Raw genomic sequence first — 25,331 nt, forward strand, 5'->3', positions numbered from 1 at the left:
GAAAGCCTGTTCCACATTTAGCAAGACAAAAGAAAAGGGAATAAAGGGCATTGCAATTGAACCTATATTATACAAATTATAAGATGTTTGTTTTACTTATTTTCCTTTCTTTTTGTCCTTTTCTTCTTTCATTCATGATTGCTATCATGTAGTCATTTAGGTAGAGGGTAGACACTAATAATTGATTAACTTCATATTCTAACCCCCAGGGGCTACTCGCAAGACTAAAGAACATGTTTTTCTCTTAAACAACAATGATCCTTAGGTCATGCAGACCTCCTTGATGGCATCCAGAAGTTTGATCAGCTGAGCGATGCAAGCAGCTTTGATCATCCAGAAATCTCATGTCCCGCATTCCTATCTTACTCATAAAATCCCCAGTTATGTTCAAATGCAGGTTGAATTTGAGAGTTTGCCTCCTGCCCCTTCACTTTGGCCAAATCAAATAAACATTCTCTGCTCCTAAGTGCTAATGTGTCAGTGTTTGGCTTACTGAGCACTGGGTACTCAAACCACCCTTCATGCTAAAAACTCTCAATAAATTAGGCATTGATGGGACATATCTCAAAATAATAAGAGCTATCTATGACAAACCCACAGCCAATATCATACTGAATGGGCAAAAACTGGAAGCATTCCCTTTAAAAACTGGCACAAGACAGGGATGCCCTCTCTCACCACTCCTATTCAACATAGTGTTGGAAGTTCTGGCCAGGGCAATTAGGCAGGAGAAGGAAATAAAGGGTATTCACTTAGGAAAAGAGGAAGTCAAATTGTCCCTGTTTGCAGGCGACATGATTGTATATCTAGAAAACCCCATTGTCTCAGCCCAAAATCTCCTTGAGCTGATAAGCAACTTCAGCAAAGTCTCAGGATACAAAATCAATGTACAAAAATCACAAGCATTCTTATACACCAATAACAGACAGAGAGCCAAATCATGAGTGAACTCCCATTCACAATTGCTTCAAAGAGAATAAAATACCTAGGAATCCACCTTACAAGGGACGTGAAGGACCTCTTCAACGAGAACTACAAAGCACTGCTCAATGAAATAAAAGAGGATACAAACAAATGGAAGAACATTCCATGCTCATGGGTAGGAAGAATCAATATCGTGAAAATGGCCATACTGCCCAAGGTAATTTATAGATTCAATGCCATCCCCATCAAGCTACCAATGACTTTCTTCACAGAATTGGAAAAAACTACTTTAAAGTTCATATGGAACCAAAAAAGAGCCCGCATCGCCAAGTCAATCCTAAATTCTGGATTTCTATAACAGTATTTGGGACACTTCTTTAAAGGAATACATAATAAGGGCAATCATTCCGAAGAAAGGAAATGACACAACTTAGTGAACAAGATTGTCTCAACATTGCTTTCAGCTTGACTCAACTTTAGTAGAAAGATTTCCTGACTGTAGTCCTCTGGGCTGCCTTTCTTGGGGTATTTACTTTAGAAAACTTACAACTGCAGATCATTTCTTTGCCCCTTTGAAACGTATATAAGTCTTATCCCAGCATCTTGCTAGTTTCCCAATCCAGACAATATCTTTCTCAAGGACCTGCGATCCATCTTTTTGAAATGTAAACATTAAAGGTGATAGAGTAATAGTACTTCTATCTCCCAGCCTCTGTGTGAGGGTAGAAGCCTAACTTAGAAAGGTGCCAGTTAAAAAACACAGATGGCCTAATCACAGTGGAAAATATTTGGAAACTCAAGAATAACTCAATGTGCTCCACAATGTGATCCACATTGATCAACCCTCCCCCAACATCCTCCAGTAATTTTCCAGTAGCTCACCCCAGTGTTAAAAAACCTTTCACCTGTTGCAATAGCCTGTGTAAAATCTGTTTTCATCCTCTAAATTTTATGCTCCCAGGGTCCAGTCCCAGCTTCGAGCATTTTATATATTTAAATCAATTTTGATAATGGCATTTGAGTCTCATAGAAATGTTGCATATCCTGCCCTAGAAGAGTTTACATTCTGAAATGGCTAATGCTACAAGATTCTACTTTATACAATTTGAAATGAGATGCAATCACTTACTTTAGAAATAAGAACAGCTTCAGAGAAAATGCAGTTTTTAGGCATGATCCAAATGAATGATGTAATAAGGAATCCTTCAAAAAATCACAGATGAATCCTGAAACCTGTTGACAACGTCATCTTGTAGAAATAAGTGAAGACTAATCCCATGAGAATAACCAAAGGCTATTTCTTCAGAGATTGCTATGGCAAAGGAGTCAGCCACTATCATCACATGCATTTCACAGAGATTCAAAGGCAAACAGAAGATTTGGAAAGCTTTGTGTTGTACAGACAAAAAGGCTTCAGGCATGAAACTTAACTGATTGGAGGTTGCCGGCATGGGGAAGTTGGAGGTGGGCTAGCTAGAAGTGGGCATCTTATTTAACTTTAACTTTCTGTGGGTGGCCCTGAATTGGAAGCAGATGAAAAATACAGGGAAGCTAGCAGTGATTGACAAACTTCTGATCATTCTGGACTACTTGCTCAGAAGCTGTACTCTAGCTTCCCAAACAGGTTGCTTCAAAATGTGCAGGTCAGAGTTCTATGGCCAGAGATCATCTAGCCAATGTCCTTTTTTCTTTTATTGATAACATATTCTTTATCTTTAGCAAAGTAGGGAAATTACAGAGTCTTTCCTGTCCTATTGTTTTACATATAAAACAACAGATAATTATATTTGGATTTACCGTTGGTTCATAATTTCTGCCCCAGGCAAAGTAATACAGTGATATCTCCCTTCCTCATCATGTCTCTGTAGAAACAGTGCATGTCATAAGGGAGAGTATTTCTATGCCTTGTCATTGATAAATGACTGAGTAATGACAAGCTCAAATTCCAGGAATGTTCTGGACAACAAAAAGACTCCTCTCGTATCTAAGAGCTGGCACATTCTGTGGGAAATATCTGGGTGGTTTTAGGCATTGATGCTAAAAAAGGAATAAAGGACACTGTGAAACCTTTTTTTTTTTTTGCAGTCTTTGTCCTTCAATTTCCTGAAGAACATATGTCTATATGATTTTAAAGATAACAGTGTGCTATGGAGAATGGAGAGATAGCAAAAACTAAAATAAATGAGGTTAATTTTAGTAAATAGGCTGATGTCTGGGTTGGGCATTTGAGATAAAGGGAAACCAGAGAGAAGACAGGCTGTGAACATGTTCCAAATAATCATCCAATGTGAAGCACACTGATAGAAGTGGTATAGTGATAGCACTACAGTGATAGTAAAAGACAAGAACCTGATGCTACAAATAAACTATGCTATACATTACCCTGGATGTCTAGATTTTATTAAATAAGCGGCAGGTAATCTTCAATGGCATACATATCTTTTCGTGGCAATGGATAATGACAGAATAGTTCCACTCAGGGGAAAGGGACATGCAGGATCTTGCAACCCAGGACTACACAGGCTTGATCTGGGGTAAAATAACTCAGAAAGAGGGATTCTCCCAAAAGAAAAGCATCAGCGCAAGTTTTAATTCATAAAAGTCAGATGTGTAGACAATGCAGGACATCCAGAGAGGCTGTATAGAAGTTAGAATATGTTGTGAGAAGTCACAGACAGTGAAGTTTTCAGGATTATGTAAACACTGGGTTATAAGGAGTAAAAGAGGCAAACCATGACTCGTGAGCAGGCTCCATGTATAGGAGAGCAAGACAAAGTAAGACCAAGTTCAGTGAAACAATAGCAGCAAATATATAATTACAATCAAAGTGTAGTTGATTTGCCTTTTCTGATGATTAGTGATATTGAACATTTTTCATGTTTTATATAGGTTTTTTGAAGATGTACAACCTGCTTGTACGTCTTCTTTTGTGAAGTGTTTGTTCATGTTGTTTGCCCGTTTTTTAATGGATTATTTGTTTTTTGCTTATGATTTAAGTTCTTTGCAGATTCTGGATATTAGACTTTTGTCAGACTCAAAGTTTGCAAATGTTTTCTCCCTTTCTGTAGGCTGTCTGTTTACTCTGTTGATAGTTTCTTTTATTGTGCAGAAAATAAATGCAAATCAAAACCACAATGAGATACTATCTCACACAAGTCAGAATGTGTATTATTAAAAAGTTAAAAAATAACTGATGCTGGTGAGACTGTGGAGAACAGGGAAGGCTCATACACTGTTGAATGGAATGCAAATTAGTTCAGCCACTGTGGAAAGCTGTTTGGAGATTTCTCAAAGAACTTCAAGGAGAACTATTATTTGACCTAGTAACCCCATTACTGGGTATATACCCAAAGGAAAATTAATTATTCTACCAAAACTACACATGTGCTCGAATGTTCATCATAGTGCTATTGGTTTGGATAGAAAAATTTTGATACATATACAACATGGAATACTACGCAGTCATAAAAGAATGAAAATGTAGTTAAGGATTAGAAGCATCAAATTAGTTCACAAAATTTGTTAGGTTGAGGTTAACCCATTTTTCCACTTAAAAAATGTATAAAGTATTTCACACAAAAACATTCATGCTATTATGTGTTAACTTTTCCCCTGACACTAGAGTTACAGGAATTCCTCTGTAACAACTTGCAAATCTCAGGGAATCAAGAGTAGGTGTGGATAGGACTTGAAAGCATCACAGAGCAAATCAGCACATGGACAAACTATGCTCAGTCTTTTGTAAAAAAATTCTCGGGAACATTGATTTTAGGTTACCTAGAAGCATAATGTGTTCATCATGTTTACTTTCAAACTACTGTGTTTTGTCTTCAACTTTAGTGTTGAGTGGCTCTTCTACTCTATAGAAATATGCTGCCTGGTTAGTTTTTCTCCCTCCATCATGGGTTTCAGGTACCAATCCAGAAGGGTGTGTTTTTGCCAAAAGCTTGATCACTCTACCATATGTCATTTCAATGGTCAAAGAGTTCCTTATATATTTTTCTATAATATATTTAGAAAAAAACCATAATAAGTTTGGTTTAGGGGTTAGAATGAAGCACACAAAGATAGCTTAAAATTATAAAATATATACTGGCTTTCTTCTGGGGAGAGGAAAAATGTAGTGTCATGAGGCCAGAGGAAGCCTGGGTCAGAACAAAGATGCATCAGCAGGAAGGATAGAGCCCTCTTTTTGGAGGCCACGATAGTCCTGGGAAAATAATAGAAGAAAAGCAAGGGGACCTCAAGTGAAAATAAAAGCAACATAAAAATTTGGAGAATTTTACACCATATTTTAAAGCATATTTTTCACTAAAGTACATTAATGGAGATTTAATTTGAAAATAGTAATATCTTTGTGCAGTAAAATGTGGAACAAAAATGTGGCAGATATCTACTGCACTATGTTCTCAACACACATTATCTGTTTACTTTTCACCAGGATTCTATAAAATAGGCACAATTTTATGACAAGTTTTAAACATTATGGAAATAAGGGTCAGAGCCATGCAGAAGAGCCAGAATTTATACTCAAATACTCATCAGGACTTTGGCTTTTTAACCAAAATTCTAAGCCACTTTAGGACTTACTTCCCTATTATTCACATAGCTAGTCCCAGGTAATTATAATAAAGTTCAGCAATTTGCTGAGATTACACAGCTGGTAAGTGGTAGAAACAAACTTAGGTTCTGAAATAGCATGTAAAATATTGTAACTAAAAAAGACCTGGTAAAAGGATTCACAGTCACGAGAACAGCCTTCCTATAATAAACTACTATAAAACTGGATAAAATATATTATTAAACTATTATTTTCAGGCATCGGTCAGCAGTCAGTGCAAGACTGTGGTCCATGAGATAAACAAATGAGACTTTATGATTACTCCAGCTTATTGAGTTTCCAAGCCATAGGGTAGAAAGTGTCAAATCAAATGGAGCCCAGTGATCTTACTGAGTTGGTAAGATGAATATTAATGTTAATGGAAATTTAGGCAGCTAGAATTTGAGGGACCAAATACTGAAGAGGGGGGAGCTATACAAAAATAAGTTTACCAAAAGCTGAGAAAAGAACCACTAGAAGTAGTAATCTTGTTCCTAGAACTCATACAAGGGTGAGATTAATCTGTGTTTCTACCAGGCAATAACTCAGAAGAATATCACCATTTTAGTGTGATTTAACTAATTTTAGAATAAAGACTATTTTGGACCTTCCTTAACAAAGTTTAAAACTAAGTTCTGAAAGGACTGTCTTCATTATAAGTAATTAACTCTGTGCTAGAAGAAAGTCAAAGGCTCTTTAAAGAAATGCAACGGAAGGTATTATGCAATACAGTAATAAACACAGTTCCAGGCTTCTAGTGAAAAATTTCAAGCCATGGAAAGAAGCAAAAAATTATGATCCATTTAGCAATAAATACGCAAGCCCAGAAATGAGATGATTGAATTAGCAGACAAGCACCTTAAAAGATCAACTACAAATATGTTTCATATGCTAAAGAGTGTAGAAGAAATAGTAGACATGGTGAAGAGAGAAATGGAACATATAAAAATACAAAAATGAAACTCCTAGAGATTAATATATTATATTTGAATATGTTATCTACCTATTTGTCATCTATCTGAATAGTAGAGATAAAACATAATCCCCTTAAAAAGACTGACTATATTCTATGAAAATCACATTAAGTATAAAGACACAGATCATAAGTAAAAAGATATTAAAAATGCAAATGATAATCAAAGGAAAGGAGGGGTGTTTATGTTATTAGGATAATTAGTCTTTAGAGGAAAGAATACTTTCATAGATAAAGAGGAATACAGTTGATCCTTGAATAACATGGTTTTGAACTGTGCAGGTCCAATTATGAGAATTTTCTTCTGTCTTTGTCACCCCTCAGACAGCAGGACCAATCTCTCCTCTTACTGTTCCTCCTCAGCCTACTCCACCTGAAGACTATGAGGGTAAAGACCTTTATGATGATTCATTTTCACTTAATAAATAATAAATATACTTTTTCTTGCTTATGGTTTTCTTAATAACATTTTCTTTTCTCTAAATTACTTTAAGAACACAGTATATAATACATTTAACATACAAAATAGGAGTTAATCAACTCTTTATGTTATCAGTAAGGCTTCCAGTCAAAAGTAGGCCATTAACGGATTTGTTTTTGGAGATTCAAAATTTATACCCTGATTTTTACTGTGCAAGGAGTTAGCATGCCTAATCCTTGCATTGTTCAATGGTTAACTATATTTCATAATGAAAAGAGGTTAAATTATCAAGTGGATACAATTTTAAATGTGTAGGCGTACAAACTCAGAGTTTAAAAAAATATAAAGCAAAATAAGAAGGAACTAAAAAATGGTAATTCCAATGTTACAGTAGGACACTTCAACTTACTATTTGACAGAATACATGAAAAGAAAATCAATAAGCGTATGGAATATTTTAACAATACCATAACGTAGCATGATCTAACTGACATTTATAGAACACTCCACTCAACACAGCAGAATACACATTATTTTCAAGTGCACTTAAAACATTTACCAAAATAGAACACATGCTGAGATACGAAACATTTCTCAACAAACTTAATTGTGCTGTAATTATTCGTTATTGTATGAAAAAGTCTACATTGTAACCCTTAAAAATTCCCATAAGCAAACAAATGGAAATAGATCATATGCATAAATGTAAGAGAAAAAATTCTAAAACTTCAAGTAGAAAGTAGGAGAAAATACTTGTGAGCTGGGTTAGGCAGCAATTTCTTAAGCAGACAAATTAACCATAAAAGAAAATAATTACAAGTTTAGCTGTTTAAAAAACATGGTAAACATTGGTAAGGAAATAAAAAGGCAACCTAAGAGTGGGAGAAAATATTTGAAAAGCTGTATCTCATAAAGGACTTGTATCTAAAATATTTAAAAGAATGTTTATATCTCATTAATAAGAACACAATCAAACCAATTAATATGCAGAAAGGTTTGAACAAATATTGACGCAAAGAAGCTATATAAAATTTCAAGAAGCATTATTAGGCACTCTGGAAATACAAATTAAAATCATAATGAGATACCACTACCACCCATTACTTAGCAATGTCACTCCTAGTTATTTACCCAAGAGAACAGAAAACCTATGTCTATTTTAAAAAGCCTCAAATATAAATATTAATAGCAACTTTATTCATAGTAACCAAATCCTTGTAACAATTCAAACATCCATCAACTGAATAAACACACTATGGTTTACTCAAATAATGAAATACTGCTCAAAAATAAAAAGAATAAAATGTTAATAATACACATAAATTTGGATGCATTGCAAAGGCATTAGGCTAAGTGAAAGAACTCAGACACAAAATACTTCATTCTCTACAATTCCAATTTTTAGAAAAGGCAAAACTATAGCGAAAGAACAGAAAATAATTGGTTGCCAAGAAACAGGAGCCAGGCAAGGATACTGACTACAAAGAGGTACCAGAACTTTTTAGGATGCTGGAAAGCTTCTATGTCTTCATTGTGGTAGTGGTTACATAAATGCATTACGTTTGTTATAACTCACTTAATAGTGGGTTTAAAACTGGCGAATTGGATTGTATGTGCATTCTTTCATTCTCATGCTGCTAATAAAGAAATACCTGAGACTGGGTCACTTGTAAAGAAAAGAGGTTTAATTGACTCACACTTCAGCCTGGCTGGGGAGGCCTCAGGAAAATTGCAACCATTGTGGAAGAAGCAAACACATCCTTCTTCACATGTGGCAGCAAGGAGAAGTGCCAAGCAAAAGGGGGAAAAGCCCCTTACGTAACCGTCAGATCTTGCCAGAACTCACTCACTATCACTACCCGCATGAGGGTAACTGCCCCCATGATTTAATTACCTCCCACCGGGTCACCCTCTTGACATTTGGGGATTATGGAAACTACAATTCAAGATGAGATTTGCGTGGGGACACAGACAAACCATATCATTCTGCCCCAGCCCCTCCCTAATCTCATGTCCTCACATTTGAAAACACAATCATGCCCTTCCATCAGTACCCTAAAGTCTTAACACATTCCAGCATTAACTCGAAAGTCCAAGTCCAAAGCTTCATCTGAGACAAGGCAAGTCCCTTCTGCCTATGAGCCTGTAAAATCAAAAGCAAGTTAATTATTCCCTAGATACAATGGGGGTACAGGCATTGGGTAAGTACACCCATTCCAAAAGGAAGAAATTGGCCAAAACAAAGGGGCTACAGGCCTCATGCAAGTCTGAAATCCAGCAGAGCAGTCAAAAGCTCCAGAATGATCTCCTTTGACTTCATGTCTCACATCCAAGTCACGCTGATGCAAGAGGTGGGTTTCCATGGCTGTGGGCTGCCCCATCCCTGTGGCTTTGCGGGGTACAGCCTCCCTCCTGATTGCTTTCACAGGCTGGCATTGAGTGTCTGTGGCTTTTCCAGTTACATGGTGCAAGCTGTCAGTGGATCTACCATTCTAGGGTCTGGAGGACAGTGGCGCTCTTCTCACAGCTCCACTAGAAGTGCCCCAGTGGGGACTCTGCATGGGGGCTTCAAACCCACATTTCCCTTACGCACTGCCCTAGCAGAGGTTCTCCATGAGGGCCCTGCCTCTGCAGCAGACTTCTTCCTAGACATCCAGGCCTTTCTATACTTCCTCTGAAATCTAGGCAGAGGTTCCAAAACCTCAATTCTTAACTTCTGTGCACCCTCAGGCTCAACACCATGTTGAAGCTGCCAAGGCTTGGGGCTTGCCAAAGCTTGGGGCTTGCACTCTATAAAGCAATGGTGTGAGCTGTACTTTGACCCCTTTTAGTCATGGCTAGAGCAGCTGGGATGCAGAGCACCAAGTCCTTAGGCTCCACACAGCAGGAGGGACCTTGGCCCTGCCCATGAAAACATTTTTTCCTCTTGGCCTCTGGGCCTGTGATGGAAGGGCTGTTACAAAGGTCTCTGACATGACCTGGAGACATTTTCCCCATTGTCCTGGTGATTAACATTTAGCTCCTCATTACTTATGCAAATTTCTGCAGCCCACTTGAATTTGTCCTCAGAAAGTGAGTTTTTCTTTTCCATTGCATTATCAGGCTGCAAATTTTCCAAACTTTTATGCTCTGTTTCCCTTTTAAAACTGAATACTTTTAAGGGCACCTAAGTCACATCCTGAATGCTGTGCTGCTTAGAAATTTCTTCTGACAGAAACCCTAAATCATCTTCCTCAAGTTCAAAGTTCCATAAGTCTCTAGGGCAGGGCAAAATGCTACCAGTCTCTTTGCTAAAACATAGCAAGCATCACATTTACTCCAGTTCCCAACAAGTTCCTCATCTCCATCTGAGAACACCTCAGCCTGGATTTCATTGTTCATATCATTATCAGCATTTTTGTTAAAGTCATTCAACAGCCTCTAGGAGGTTCCAAAATTTCCCATATTTTCCTGTCTTCTGAGCCCTCCAAACTTTTCCAACCTCTGCCTGTTACCCAGTTCCAAAGTTGCTTCCACATTATCAGGTATCTTTACAGCAGAACCCCACTCTGCTGGTACCAATTTGCTGTATTAGTCTGTTCTCTCACACTGCTGATAAAGACATACCTGAGACAGGATAATTTATAAAGAAAAAGAGGTTTAATAGACTCACAGTTTCACATAGATGGGGAGGCCTCACAATTATGGCAGAAGCCGAAAGGCACATTTTACATGATGGCAGTCAAGAGAGAATAAGAGCCAAGTGAAAAGGAAAGCCTCTTATAAAACCATCAGATCTCATGACACTTATTCACTACCATGAGAAAAGTATGGAAGAAACCACCCCCCCACGGTTCAATTATCTCCCCCTGGGTCCCTTCCACAGCATGTGGGAAATATGAGAGCTACAATTCAAGATGAGATTTGTGTGGGGACACAGCCAAACCATATCATTCTGGCAGTGGCAAAATGCTGCCAGTCTCTTTACATAGCAAGAGTGACCTTTACTGCAGTTCCCAACAAGTTCCTCATCTCCATCTGAGACCACCTCCGCCTGTATTTTTTTGTCCATATTACCATCAGCATTCTGGTCAAAGCCATTCAACAAGTCTCTAGAAAGTTCCAACCTTTCCCACATTTTCCTGTATTTTGTGAGCCCTCCACACGGTTCCAGTCTCTGCCTGTTACCCATTTCTAAAGTCTCTTCTACATTTACAGCAGTGCCCCACTCTCTGGGATACAAATTTATTGTATTAGTTCATTTAAATGCTGCTAATAAAGACATACCGGAGACTGGGTAATTTATAAAGGAAAAAGGTTTAATGGACTCACAGTTCAGCTTGGCTGGGGAGGTCTGAGAAAACTTACAATCATGGTGGAAGGGGAAGCAGATACATCCTTCTTTACACAGTGGCAGCAAGAAGCGCCAAGCAAAAGTGGGGAAAGCTCCTCATAAAGTCATCAGATCTTGTGAGAACTCACTATCATGAGAACAGCATGAGGGTAACTACGCCATGATTAAATTAGCTCCCAGTGGGTTCCTCTCACAGCATGTGGGGATTATGGAAACGATAATTCACAATGAGATTTGGGTGGGGACACAGCCAAATCATATCATTGTGTAAACAATAATAAGGCTGATTAAATAATCATATCCCCTTCCCCCAGAAAGCAAGACTAACAAAAAATGATTTGGAGCCTAACTCTCTGGGTTTCAATTCTGGCTTTGCTAGTCAGTAGTTTTGTGACCTTAGAAGCATGACATACCCTCTCTGTGTTATCTGTACCAAGAGGATAATGATGTCTGCCTCACAGGCTTGTTGTCATCTAACTATGTAAAGCACATAGATGAGTGCTCAGCAGAAGTAAGTGATCAGTGAGTTCCTGCTGTTCCTCAGCTATTGCTCCTGACTTTGCTACTCAAATATTTATGACAGTGATTGAATCCTTTAAATTCTATTTATTTTTTTCAACATTAAAATGTTATTACTACATGGATCTCTATAATCTTTCAAGCTTTCTGATACCCTAAAGTCTATAAATACATGGAAAATGTTTTTACTCTCTTAGAAGACATTCTTCAAAAAATGGATTCAGGGAAAGTTTCTGAAAGAAGCAACTGCACTCTGAAAATATTTATGTTTGTCTAATAGATAAATTCACTTTATTTTGCAAAACTCTTAAGATGGTATGCATTTATTACCTTAAATAAATCATGTTTTGCCATGGAGATAGAGTAAAAATATATAAATTTGACCAAAATCTAGTATATTGTTCACCAGAAGCACTTTTTTATAGCTTTGCTTTAATTTATTATAAATTAGATAAAATTGTCTTTCAAGATTGATGAAAACTTCTCAATTTGTTTAATGTAGGCCTACAAGTGTTCCTTAATGTATACTATTTAGGACGTCAAACTCAATGGCTTGTATCTAATCAGCACTTTTTCCCCCTCCCCCATCCCCTCCATCCCCCCCCATCCCCACCCCATTTCACTTCTGATGCTGTCCTCGATAATATAGTGATGTTCAACTAACTGGAGGCTATACATATCAGGTAGAAGAATCTTGACAGATGTTTGACAGAATTATGTGTTTTTTCTATTCAATATATTTACCCTAAGGTGATTTATAGTGGAATGAATGAGAATCTAATGGTGAAAAGACTAAGTACTCAAGAGTTACTTGAGCTACCGTGTAGAATTGAGGTGGAAGGTCTGTTCTCTTCAGAAATTCTTCCAAAGACTATTTCACTTCCTACAGGAAGAAAGGGACATGTTTTAAGAGTTCAGCCATCTTAAAGCTCTTAGGTATAAATCATGCATTTTTTCTGTCATAGTATAACACAATCCTTGCTTTCAAATCTCTTAGACAAATATATTAAGCTTAATTTCAATTAATAAAATGTCCTCACATCTTCTTGCATTCACTATATGAAAATTCCTGATGATTGCTTGCATATTTAATAAATACCATAGGTTATAGCTGTCCTATTTTGGCTAAAAATTGATTTACCCTCTGGTAAATGTTTGAGGGGAGAGGAGCATGGTTACATTTCTTTTCAGCATTTTCTTGAAAGATGCTTTATGCAAAGACAGCCAAGCTCTTGAGTCTAATTCATTAACAGGCCTGCAGCCAATGTAAGTGCTTGGGGGTACTGCGGGCTGTCATCATGCACTTTGCTCACTGAAGATGAAACCCCCACATGGTTGCCCAGCCTCAGTATCACGAGAGGCTCTTTAAGTCTAAAATTAAGGCTCACTGGCTACTGAATGTATGTGTTTTATCTTTATTTTTTCCCATATTTTTCTGTGCTTTGAGGTAATATCCTTCACTTGGAGGCTACGATCCATTAATAGTGGAGTTGTGCAAGACTAGAGACTTTTCCTCCACTCCAGAGGCTTCCATTATTCATCATATAAATGGGAGTGCATAAAGGTATTTCTATCGTGTTTAACTCCATGTGACAGTAAAATTGAAGTTCAAACTCAACTCTCCCATTTTCAAGAAGTCAAGATAATTAATCTTAATTAGTAAATCATTCAGAAGTTTGTTAATAAGTACCACTGAGTACTTTGTTTTTTCTAGAAGATAATAGTTTCAGTGAAATTTCAGTCAAAGAGAGGATATAACTAAAGGCACTTAAAAGCAATTATAAAATTATGCAAGATAGAAAAATCACAGCTGGATTGTAAATTCCAAATAATTAATTTAATGTGAAGAAAAACGAAGCATCTTCATTTTCTAAAAAAAATTAATCTGATGTTTGCCCAAACCACAATCTGATTTTTAAGTGGAAGAATAGGGTATGTACACGCCCACACACACCTCGCCCTCCCGACAATATATATGATGTATATGTATATGTGTGTGTGTGTGTATGAGTGTGTGTGTGTGTGTGTGTGTATAATATGATTTAAACATTTTGGTACTCTAATTCGGTGAAACTGTTTTCAGTCTCTCAGCTCCTCCTGTCTCTGGATCTTTTTCTTAATATCGAATCCTGGCTACACTATTCCCAGCACTTTATTTTTTTATTTTATTTTTTGTATCAGTCTCTGTTTAAAATTCTGTTTCTTAGGCAAAATCTCTGAATAAATCAAGAATAGGTCCTTAAGACCTATAGAGTTAGGTTATTGGTTTTGTATTTTTCTTCTTTTTTTTTAATTTGGGTGTTTAAAGCTATGAATTTGCTTCTGAGTATGGCTTTTAATGAATCCCATGTGTTTTGGTGTGTTGTGTTCTCAGTTTTATTTATCTCAAAGTATTTTCACTTATAATTTCTTTTTCATTTATTGGTTGCTTAAGAGTGTATTTTTAAATTTTTACACAATGAAAATTGGAAAAATGGAAACAATATGCAATATACTTAAAATACACATTAGTTGCATCAAAAATAAAATAAATACTAAAGAAAATATAATAATTGATTTGGAAAATGATGAATTTTCCAATTCCTTTTAATTTTGGTTGATAGAATTATATTACCCTTTTCTCTAACTTTTTATCTCTATAACTGGTGTTATGTGTTTGTAATTTACTTAAATAATTTAGCCTAGATAGAGTGACATGGTATTTATATCTATGCTATCCCATTCTAATCTAAGCCCTAATATAGTTTACTATCTAATTAAGGACACGTATTATTGGTTTGGGTAAGTACAATTTGATCGAAAAGCCACACTTCCCTAGGAAGGCACTGCAGGCCTCCATCTATCTTTATGTCAGATGATTTGCAATTACATAATAGTTGTTTAAAATCATTTCCATTGAAGAGTTAGTGACATCAAACATTTGACGTGGCTAGAAATATTGTTTCAGGGTCTTCAATCTTACACGAACAGAAAAAAAAATGTAACTATCAGTTTGTATACAATCTTGGGAATTCTCCTGAGGTTGAGTTTTGAATTATCCTGTATTCAGGTGCAAATTTATGGAGGCTGCTTGAACCCAACTCAAAGTTACATAAATCACACCTTTAGAATTCTGGATCCTTTGAAGATTGATTCTGGGAATATAAAATGGTGGTACTACCCTGGAAAACATTTTTTTTCATTTTTTCAAATATTACACATATATTTACCAGCAGTTTCACCCCTAGGTATCTAGTCCTAATTTCTCCATATCTTCACTGACACTTGTAAATTGTTTGTTTTTTTTATTATTCCAGTGAAGTCGCTGTGAATTAGTGTCTTATTGTGGTTCTGATTTGCATTTTCCTAATGACTAATAATGTGGAGAAAAATTTTATATACTTTGGTAAAGTGTGTACTCAAATATTTTTGCCCATTTTAAAATTGGATTAATTAATTGGTTGGGCACAGTGGCTCATGCCTGTAATCCCAGCACTTTGGGAAACTGATGTGGGCAGATCACTTGAGGTCAGGAGTTTGAGACCAGCCTAGCCAACATGGTGAAGCCCTGTCTCTAATAAAAATACAAAAATTAGCTGGGCGTGGTGGCAAGTGCCTCTAATCCCAGCTACTCAGGAGGCTGAGGCAGGAGAGTCACTTGAACCTGGGAAGCGAAAGTTCCAGTGAGCCAAAATCACACTATTGCACCCAGCCTGGGCGAGAGAGTGAGACTTCATCTCAAAAAAAAAAAAAAAAAGACAAAGAAAAACACTGGATTATGATTGAGTTGTAAGAGTTTGTAATGTATTCTGGATGCAAATCCCTTACTGGATATATGATTTGCAAATATTTTCTCCCAGTTTGTACCTTTTCTTTTCTTTTACTTGATAGTTTCTTTGATACAAAAAGTTTTTTATTTTGATATACTTCAGCTTATCGTTTTTTCATCACTTGCATTCTTAGTACTATATCTAAGAAATTGTTGCAGAAACAACAATCACAGATATTTACCCTTATGCTTTCTTATATGGGTTTTAGCCTTTACATTTAGGTTTCTATTTCTCAATATTTTTTAACTTTCTGACCCTATAAGGTGTTCTAGATTAATCGTTTATTCTCTGCCTTAACCCTGAAATAAACCATGTATCCAAGTTACTCTGGTTTTTATACAGAAAAACTAGTATCAATATCTCTACTTAGGAGCTTAGCAGTGTGCTTGTTTCTAATGGAATGTAATTGTTCTAGGCCTTCTCAGCAGACAGAGCTTGGAAATATATGTGTGCATACTATGTTCATTTATTATATTCATCAATCTGTATTTATATCAAACTAGCCATGAGTTCATAATAATGTATGCAACTCGAATACAGGGAGGATGATCACATTTTATTCCAGCTCTTCCCTTTGCTTATCTGTACCTTCCTATTGCAATAGTGAGAAGCCTGGCTCTCTCCATATGCCAACAATTTCCTTATTTGCTCAATCACAGTATACATATATAGTGGATATGTATGTATACTCCATGCCTCTATGAACTGGAGTTCATTGGCTATATACAGATTATTTTGTCTTTGGTCTTACATTCTTCACTTATTTCCAAACTTATTTGGAGCAACAACTCTTTTTCCCTTATCCTGAAAGAAGAGTTAAATCACACTTTTAAAATACGGTTAGATTCTCTTTTTGTACAGTCTGCATTCCAAAGTGGAATTTCCCAACTTCCTAATTAATTGTTTCTTTTATCTGCACACATTAAAGTTTACTCTTTATGACATAAATGTTTATGGGTTTTGACAAATGCATGGACATGTATACACCACTACAATATCAGACAGAATGTGTGGTGGCCCCCTACTAGTAATTGTGGCCTCCCAGGAACTTCTAACTCTTATACTAGTTGATACTGAGCCTCTAGGAATTCATGAAAATTAATAATGAAGTCAGTGATTCTACTTGTTTTGACTTCCAGTAGCTTCTTTTTAGATAGTCAGATCTCTATTGATGTATTTCTCTGGATGCACCTAACTCTTCCGATTTGGGGGTAAGAATTTGACATAGAGCTTTACTCCTGTGACAGATCCAAGGAAAATCACAGATTTTTTAGTCTGTAAAGCTTTTTCTTGTTGCAAGTACAGGAGTGACAGCTTCCAAGCTCTTTACATGTTGGAGTTGAAAGTGAGAGTTGACTAATTATATTTTTTGAAATTTAAAAAATAGTTCTGTTCTGCAAATTATAATATATATCTTATCAGAATAAGAATCTTTTCAGAATTATTTCAACTTAATTCTAGGAGATACATGAATAACATTGGTTCAACAGTTACATTCTCTCCCCACTCATTTTTGCCATTATTGTTATATATATCATATCGATTTATGTTAAAAACCCAACAGTACAGCATTGTGATTTTTGCTTTATATACTTGCATGTCTTTTAAGAAAGCTCAAGATAAGGAAGGAGTAAAATTATATATATATATATATACACATACACATGTATATATATACACACATATATACATATATATACATATATATACACACATATATACATATATATACATATATATATATATATATATATATATCCTGCTTATTTATCCTTTCTGTCACTCTTCATTTGTTCTTATGGATTCAAGATATCATTTGTTGTTGCTGCCTGGTTACAATATAGCTACATTTATTACCCCTTTCTCTGGGCTGTTTTTTTCATACATACATGTCTATGTTATAAGCCCAGCAATACACTTTAATAATTATTGTTTTAACAACTGCTTTTCAAATCAGTTAAGAAAAGATAAAAGTATATAATTATACTGTCTTTTCTAGCCATTTGCATAATTACCTTCCAGCACTCTTATTTTTTCTCATGTGAATATGAATTGTTGTCTGGGATCACTTATTTTTATTCTGAAGAACTTCCTTTATTATTTCTTGTATAGCAAGTCTACTAACAAGAAATTCTTTCACCCTTTATCAGCAAATATCTTTATTTCACCCTCCATCATTTTGAAGGATACTTTTTCTGAGTATAGAATTCTTGGCTGTTTGACAAGTTTAATTTCTTTTGTTGTTTGTCTCGTTTTGTTTTTGTTTTTAACACTCTTTGTAGGTCATCCCCCTGCATTCTAGCGTCTTTGTTTTTTATAGGGAACCACCTGTTATTCTCATTGCAATCACTGCAATCATTGACGGAATCATTGCAATTCTGTCATATGTGATGAGTCACTTTTTGTTGGCTGTTTATAAAATTATCTCTGACTTTGGCTTTTTTTTTATTATACTTTAAGTTTTAGGGTACATGTGCACATTGTGCAGGTTAGTTACATATGTATACATGTGCCATGCTGGTGCGCTGCACCCACTAACTCGTCATCTAGCATTAGGTATATCTCCCAATGCTATCCCTCCCCCCTCCCCCAACCCCACAACAGTCCCCAGAGTGTGATATTCCCCTTCCTGTGTCCATGTGATCTCATTGTTCAATTCCCACCTATGAGTGAGAATATGCGGTGTTTGGTTTTTTGTTCTTGCGATAGTTTACTGAGAATGATGGTTTCCAATTTCATCCATGTCCCTACAAAGGACATGAACTCATCATTTTTTATGGCTGCATAGTATTCCATGGTGTGTATGTGCCACATTTTCTTAATCCAGTCTATCATTGTTGGACATTTGGGTTGGTTCCAAGTCTTTGCTATTGTGAATAATGCCGCAATAAACATACGTGTGCATGTGTCTTTACAGCAGCATGATTTATAGTCCTTTGGGTATATACCCAGTAATAGGATGGCTGGGTCAAATGGTATTTCTAGTTCTAGATCCCTGAGGAATCGCCACACTGACTTCCACAATGGTTGAACTAGTTTACAGTCCCACCAACAGTGTAAAAGTGTTCCTATTTCTCCACATCCTCTCCAGCACCTGTTGTTTCCTGACTTTTTAATGATTGCCATTCTAACTGGTGTGAGATGATATCTCATAGTGGTTTTGATTTGCATTTCTCTGATGGCCAGTGATGATGAGCATTTTTTCATGTGTTTTTTGGCTGCATAAATGTCTTCTTTTGAGAAGTGTCTGTTCATATCCTTCGCCCACTTTTTGATGGGGTTGTTTGTTTTTTTCTTGTAAATTTCTTTGGGTTCATTGTAGATTCTGGATATTAGCCCTTTGTCAGATGAGTAGGTTACGAAAATTTTCTCCCATGTTGTAGGTTGCCTGTTCACTCTGATGGAAGTTTCTTTTGCTGTGCAGAAGCTCTTTAGTTTAATTAGATCCCATTTGTCAATTTTGTCTTTTGTTGCCGTTGCTTTTGGTGTTTTGGACATGAAGTCCTTGCCCACGCCTATGTCCTGAATGGTAATGCCTAGGTTTTCTTCTAGGGTTTTTATGGTTTTAGGTCTAACGTTTAAATCTTTAATCCATCTTGAATTGATTTTTGTATAAGGTGTAAGGAAGGGATCCAGTTTCAGCTTTCTACATATGGCTAGCCAGTTTTCCCAGCACCATTTATTAAATAGGGAATCCTTTCCCCATTGCTTGTTTTTCTCAGGTTTGTCAAAGATCAGATAGTTGTAGGTATGCGGCGTTATTTCTGAGGGCTCTGTTCTGTTCCATTGATCTATATCTCTGTTTTGGTACCAGTACCATGCTGTTTTGATTACTGTAGCCTTGTAGTATAGTTTGAAGTCAGGTAGTGTGATGCCTCCAGCTTTGTTCTTTTGGCTTAGGATTGACTTGGCGATGCGGGCTCTTTTTTGGTTCCATATGAACTTTAAAGTAGTTTTTTCCAATTCTGTGAAGAAAGTCACTGGTAGCTTGATGGGGATGGCATTGAATCTGTAAATTACCTTGGGAAGTATGGCCATTTTCACGATATTGATTCTTCCTACCCATGAGCATGGAATGTTCTTCCATTTGTTTGTATCCTCTTTTATTTCCTTGAGCAGTGGTTTGTAGTTCTCCTTGAAGAGGTCCTTCACATCCCTTGTAAGTTGGATTCCTAGGTATTTTATTCTCTTTGAAGCAATTGTGAATGGGAGTTCACTCATGATTTGGCTCTCTGTTTGTCTGTTGTTGGTGTATAAGAATGCTTGTGATTTTTGTACATTGATTTTGTATCCTGAGACTTTGCTGAAGTTGCTTATCAGCTTAAGGAGATTTTGGGCTGAGACAATGGGGTTTTCTAGATAAACAATCATGTTGTCTGCAAACAGGGACAATTTGACTTCCTCTTTTCCTAATTGAATACCCTTTATTTCCTTCTCCTGCCTAATTGCCCTGGCCAGAACTTCCAACACTATGTTGAATAGGAGTGGTGAGAGAGGGCATCCCTGTCTTGTGCCAGTTTTCAAAGGGAATGCTTCCAGTTTTTGCCCATTCAGTATGATATTGGCTGTGGGTTTGTCATAGATAGCTCTTATTATTTTGAGATATGTCCCATCAATGCCTAATTTATTGAGAGTTTTTAGCATGAAGGGTTGTTGAATTTTGTCAAAGGCTTTTTCTGCATCTATTGAGATAATCATGTGGTTTTTGTCTTTGGCTCTGTTTATATGCTGGATTACATTTATTGATTTGCGTATATTGAACCAGCCTTGCATCCCAGGGATGAAGCCCACTTGATCATGGTGGATAAGCTTTTTGATGTGCTGCTGGATTCGGTTTGCCAGTATTTTATTGAGGATTTTTGCATCAATGTTCATCAAGGATATTGGTCTAAAATTCTCTTTTTTGGTTGTGTCTCTGCCTGGCTTTGGTATCAGAATGATGCTGGCCTCATAAAATGAGTTAGGGAGGATTCCCTCTTTTTCTATTGATTGGAATAGTTTCAGAAGGAATAGTACCAGTTCCTCCTTATACCTCTGGTAGAATTCGGCTGTGAATCCATCTGGTCCTGGACTCTTTTTGGTTGGTAAACTATTGATTATTGCCACAATTTCAGCTCCTGTTATTGGTCTATTCAGAGATTCAACTTCTTCCTGGTTTAGTCTTGGGAGAGTGTATGTGTCGAGGAATGTATCCATTTCTTCTAGATTTTCTAGTTTATTTGCGTAGAGGTGTTTGTAGTATTCTCTGATGGTAGTTTGTATTTCTGTGGGATCGGTGGTGATATCCCCTTTATCATTTTTTATTGTGTCTATTTGATTCTTCTCTCTTTTTTTCTTTATTAGTCTTGCTAGCGGTCTATCAATTTTGTTGATCCTTTCAAAAAACCAGCTCCTGGATTCGTTGATTTTTTGAAGGGTTTTTTGTGTCTCTATTTCCTTCAGTTCTGCTCTGATTTTAGTTATTTCTTGCCTTCTGCTAGCTTTTGAATGTGTTTGCTCTTGCTTTTCTAGTTCTTTTAATTGTGATGTTAGGGTGTCAATTTTGGATCTTTCCTGCTTTCTCTTGTGGGCATTTAGTGCTATAAATTTCCCTCTACACACTGCTTTGAATGCATCCCAGAGATTCTGGTATGTTGTGTCTTTGTTCTCGTTGGTTTCAAAGAACAACTTTATTTCTGCCTTCATTTCGTTATGTACCCAGTAGTCATTCAGGAGCAGGTTGTTCAGTTTCCATGTAGTTGAGCGGCTTTGAGTGAGATTTTTAATCCTGAGTTCTAGTTTGATTGCACTGTGGTCTGAGAGATAGTTTGTTATAATTTCTGTTCTTTTACATTTGCTGAGGAGAGCTTTACTTCCAACTATGTGGTCAATTTTGGAATAGGTGTGGTGTGGTGCTGAAAAAAATGTATATTCTGTGGATTTGGGGTGGAGAGTTCTGTAGATGTCTATTAGGTCCGCTTGGTGCAGAGCTGAGTTCAATTCCTGGGTATCCTTGTTGACTTTCTGTCTCGTTGATCTGTCTAATGTTGACAGTGGGGTGTTAAAGTCTCCCATTATTAATGTGTGGGAGTCTAAGTCTCTTTGTAGGTCACTCAGGACTTGCTTTATGAGTCTGGGTGCTCCTGTATTGGGTGCATATATATTTAGGATAGTTAGCTCCTCTTGTTGAATTGATCCCTTTACCATTATGTAATGGCCTTCTTTGTCTCTTTTGATCTTTGTTGGTTTAAAGTCTGTTTTATCAGAGACTAGGATTGCAACCCCTGCCTTTTTTTGTTTTCCATTTGCTTGGTAGATCTTCCTCCATCCTTTTATTTTCAGCCTATGTGTGTCTCTGCACATGAGATGGGTTTCCTGAATACAGCACACTGATGGGTCTTGACTCTTTATCCAACTTGCCAGTCTGTGTCTTTTAATTGGAGAATTTAGTCCATTTACATTTAAAGTTAATATTGTTATGTGTGAATTTGATCCTGTCATTATGATGTTAGCTGGTGATTTTGCTCATTAGTTGATGCAGTTTCTTCCTAGTCTCGATGGTCTTTACATTTTGGCATGATTTTGCAGTGGCTGGTACCAGTTGTTCCTTTCCATGTTTAGCGCTTCCTTCAGGAGCTCTTTTAGGGCAGGCCTGGTGGTGACAAAATCTCTCAGCATTTGCTTGTCTGTAAAGTATTTTATTCCTCCTTCACTTATGAAGCTTAGTTTGGCTGGATATGAAATTCTGGGTTGAAAATTCTTTTCTTTAAGAATGTTGAATATTGGCCCCCACTCTCTTCTGGCTTGTAGGGTTTCTGCCGAGAAATCCGCTGTTAGTCTGATGGGCTTCCCTTTGAGGGTAACCCGACCTTTCTCTCTGGCTGCCCTTAACATTTTTTCCTTCATTTCAACTTTGGTGAATCTGACAATTATGTGTCTTGGAGTTGCTCTTCTCGAGGAGTATCTTTGTGGCGTTCTCTGTATTTCCTGAATCTGAATGTTGGCCTGCCTTGCTAGATTGGGGAAGTTCTCCTGGATAATATCCTGCAGAGTGTTTTCCAACTTGGTTCCATTCTCCGCATCACTTTCAGGTACACCAATCAGACATAGATTTGGTCTTTTCACATAGTCCCATATTTCTTGGAGGCTTTGCTCATTTCTTTTTATTCTTTTTTCTCTAGACTTCCCTTCTCGCTTCATTTCATTCATTTCATCTTCCATTGCTGATACCCTTTCTTCCAGTTGATCGCATCGGCTCCTGAGGCTTCTGCATTCTTCACGTAGTTCTCGAGCCTTGGTTTTCAGCTCCATCAGCTCCTTTAAGCACTTCTCTGTATTGGTTATTCTAGTTATACATTCTTCTAAATTTTTTTCAAAGTTTTCAACTTCTTTGCCTTTGGTTTGAATGTCCTCCCATAGCTCAGAGTAATTTGATCGTCTGAAGCCTTCTTCTCTCAGCTCGTCAAAATCATTCTCCATCCAGCTTTGTTCCGTTGCTGGTGAGGAACTGCGTTCCTTTGGAGGAGGAGAGGTGCTCTGCGTTTTAGAGTTTCCAGTTTTTCTGCTCTGTTTTTTCCCCATCTTTGTGGTTTTATCTACTTTTGGTCTTTGATGATGGTGATGTACAGATGGGTTTTCGGTGTGGATGTCCTTTCTGTTTGTTAGTTTTCCTTCTAACAGACAGGACCCTCAGCTGCAGGTCTGTTGGAATACCCTGCCGTGTGGGTGTCAGTGTGCCCCTGCTGGGGGGTGCCTCCCAGTTAGGCTGCTCGGGGGTCAGGGGTCAGGGACCCACTTGAGGAGGCAGTCTGCCCGTTCTCAGATCTCCAGCTGCCTGCTGGGAGAACCACTGCTCTCTTCAAAGCTGTCAGACAGGGACATTTAAGTCTGCAGAGGTTACTGCTGTCTTTTTGTTTGTCTGTGCCCTGCCCCCAGAGGTGGAGCCTACAGAGGCAGGCAAGCCTCCTTGAGCTGTGGTGGGCTCCACCCAGTTCGAGCTTCCCGGCTGCTTTGTTTACCTAAGCAAGCCTGGGCAATGGCGGGCGCCCCTCCCCCAGCCTCGCTGCCGCCTTGCAGTTTGATCTCAGACTGCTGTGCTAGCAATCAGCGAGATTCCGTGGGCGTAGGACCCTCCGAGTCAGGTGTGGGATATAGTCTCGTGGTGCGCCGTTTTTTAAGCCGGTCTGAAAAGCGCAATATTCGGGTGGGAGTGACCCGATTTTCCAGGTGCGTCCGTCACCCCTTTCTTTGACTCGGAAAGGGAACTCCCTGACCCCTTGCGCTTCCCAGGTGAGGCAATGCCTCGCCCTGCTTCGGCTCGCGCACGGTGCGCGCACCCACTGGCCTGCGCCCACTGTCTGGCACTCCCTAGTGAGATGAACCCGGTACCTCAGATGGAAATGCAGAAATCACCCGTCTTCTGCGTTGCTCACGCTGGGAGCTGTAGACCGGAGCTGTTCCTATTTGGCCATCTTGGCTCCTCCCCCTGACTTTGGCTTTCAATAGTTTTACTATGATAGGTATGGATTTTTAAAAAATTATCCTACTAGGAGTTTGTCGAGCTTCTTGAATGTATAAATTAATGTGAATCATTAAATTTGAGAATTGTTAAGCCATTATTTCTTTAAATATGTTCAGCCCTTTTGTATTAGTTTTGTATGCTGCATAACAAAGTATCATAAACTCCATGGTTTAAACTACACTCATTTATTACCTCTTTCCTTCTGGGGCCAGAAATCTAAGGACGGCCTTATTATTTTCTGATTAACACATTATCAAAAATTAAGTAGTTTAAAACAGCACAGCACAGATTTACTATTTCACACTTCTGGAAGTCAGAAGTCCAAAATGAGTTTCACTGAACTAAAAACAATTTGAGTGCACTACATCACTTCTTGAGGTCCTAGTGTAAAATTCATTCCCTTTGTTTTTTCCAGCATACAAACCTGCCTGCGTTCTATGGCTTCTGGCCTCTTCCTGAATCTTGATTTATGCAACAATATGGGTGAATCTTAAATGTATTGTACTGAGTGAAAAAGCCAAACCTAAAATGCTACATAATGTATTTTTTTATTTACATGACAATGTGAAAAAAGTAAAACCATGGACCCTGAAAGCAGGTAAGTGGTTGCCAGTTTTGTGGTGTAGGGAGTGTTTGACTACAGAGAGGCATAACAAGGGAAATTTTGAGATGATGGGCTTGTTCTGTGTTGCATTGTGCTGGTGAGTATACAATGCTAGATATTTGTCTAAACTCATAAAACTTCATACAACAAAGCATAAATTTTTATATGCAGATTAAAAATAATCAACTTGAATATTATGCAAAACCAAAATTGAATGCAGACTATGAAAAATGAATCTATGTATATTGTACATAATTGAAATGATCACGGTGAATGGAGTGATGAAGAAATAAGCTGCCCTGTGTAACTTAAAAAAATAACATTGATCTGACTGGATATTGTAAGGCTAAAGACAAAACATATTAGTATGCAAACATTGTATTCTATTTGATTGGTGTAGTTTGAGATATGGTTTTACTGTGTCCCCACCAAAATCTCATCTTGAATTGTAGCTCCCATAATTTCCACGTGTCATGGGAGGGACCCAGTTGGGGGGGCCAGGTAATTGAATCATGAGGGCAGGTCTTTCCTGTGCTGTTCTCATGATACTGAATAAGTCTCATGAGATCTGATGGTTTTATAAAGGGGAGCTCCCCTGCACATGCTCTCTTGCCTGCTGCCATGTAATACATGACTTTGCTCCTCATT

At 37.5% G+C, this 25,331-nt stretch overlaps 1 long non-coding RNA gene across 1 annotated transcript in view; it reads right to left on the reverse strand.

Moving 5' to 3' along the window:
• The window catches only part of LOC134757910 (uncharacterized), a 415,727-nt gene that overhangs the window by 111,589 nt on the left and 278,807 nt on the right, over window positions 1-25,331 (reverse strand). The window lies entirely within an intron of this gene.

The sequence above is a fragment of the Gorilla gorilla genome, chromosome X (genome assembly GCF_029281585.2).
Source record: "Gorilla gorilla gorilla isolate KB3781 chromosome X, NHGRI_mGorGor1-v2.1_pri, whole genome shotgun sequence".
Lineage (NCBI taxonomy): Eukaryota > Metazoa > Chordata > Mammalia > Primates > Hominidae > Gorilla > Gorilla gorilla.